A 1,377-nucleotide genomic window follows, 5' to 3' on the forward strand; every position below is an offset into this window, starting at 1 on the left:
AAAAAAGCAACAACAAAAACACTCCCCAAACAACCCACTGTTATTTCGAACAGAGATGCAGTAAGACCTCACGAGCAAAATTTTAAAATAAAATAAAATCAACGTTGCCCGGGTACAAGTGCATGCTTGGCAAGGTTCTTTTTTTCCTCCTCCAAGCTTCCAAGCAACTTGACGGAAAGAGGGCAGAGTTGGGTCTTTACAAGAAAGAGCAGTTATGCTCTCGCCCAATGAGGAGGAAGACTCCCAGCACTGCAAGGATTAGGTCCTCGCAGTCGCAATCTGTATTCTCTGCAGAGGAGCAAAGTCCGGGGAAATCCCATCCGGCCAAAGACCCGAGACACCCCCAACTGCAAGCCCGCCCCTCCAAGACCCTCTTTTTCCCGCTACCGCCTGTGGAGATAAGAGATTGCACCAGCCAGGACTGTCAGCCGCGCTGCCTGGTGGGTCTTGTAGTCTTGCTTGCCTCTAGCTGAGCCAACCCAGTAGCACCAGGTGGTGGCATATAAAACTACCACGCCCAGAATCCCCTCCTAGGTAGAGCAGCCTAGTGCTTGTATTTTGTCATTGTGCTTGCGAGGATGTGGGATGGAGTTGGCTGCGTGGGTAATAATGGGGAGATCACGCCACGTCTAAAATGCGATCTCCTTAAATAGTAGCTTGTGTAGTTTGCTGGCTTTTAATTTTAAAAGGCGAGGCGATTTGAGAAACGTTGCCGTAATTATTGTTTCCCCCACGGCGGTGCAGTTCCAAATTGAAGAAGGCTCCCCAGGTCGCGCAAACAGTGCATGCGTTAAAGAGAACCTGGAAGAGAAATGCTCCTGCAATTTCAAAGGCCGTGATAAAGGGTACAATCCTATCGTGTCCTGTGCATACTAATAGCGTGGTCATTATCCGTGTGCAGTTTATTGTGCAGCGACAATGGAACCAGCTGCAGGAAACGCCAAAGTATACACCAGTAAAAATCTCACACAGAGAGAAAAACAAAGGGAGAAGCCTTCTCAAAATACAACCCAATGAAAACTCAACAGGCTTTGTGGTCACAGAGTACAGGGCTAGGGGGTGGAATGGAGTATCCTAATAAGGGGCATGGCTTGCAACACACTGTGCAGGAGCAGCTATACTGCAACATTCTGTTGCAGGCACACTTAACCACAATTTCTAGGGATATGGCTCCACTGAGCTGGATGTGACATCCAGATAAACTTGTTTAAGATAAAAACTGTAAAGTGTCTTGGCTGCACTGTAAAACTCACCCATAAGGATATAAGAAGAGCCTGGTTCGCAATCCTGTTCTCACAATTGGCAGCCGGGTGCCTGTTTGAAGCTTGCAAACAAGGCCAGAACTCAACAGCCTACAGTTTCCAGCAACGTATTCAG

The sequence above is a fragment of the Podarcis raffonei genome, chromosome 8, assembly GCF_027172205.1.
Source record: "Podarcis raffonei isolate rPodRaf1 chromosome 8, rPodRaf1.pri, whole genome shotgun sequence".
Classification (NCBI taxonomy): Eukaryota; Metazoa; Chordata; class Lepidosauria; order Squamata; family Lacertidae; genus Podarcis; species Podarcis raffonei.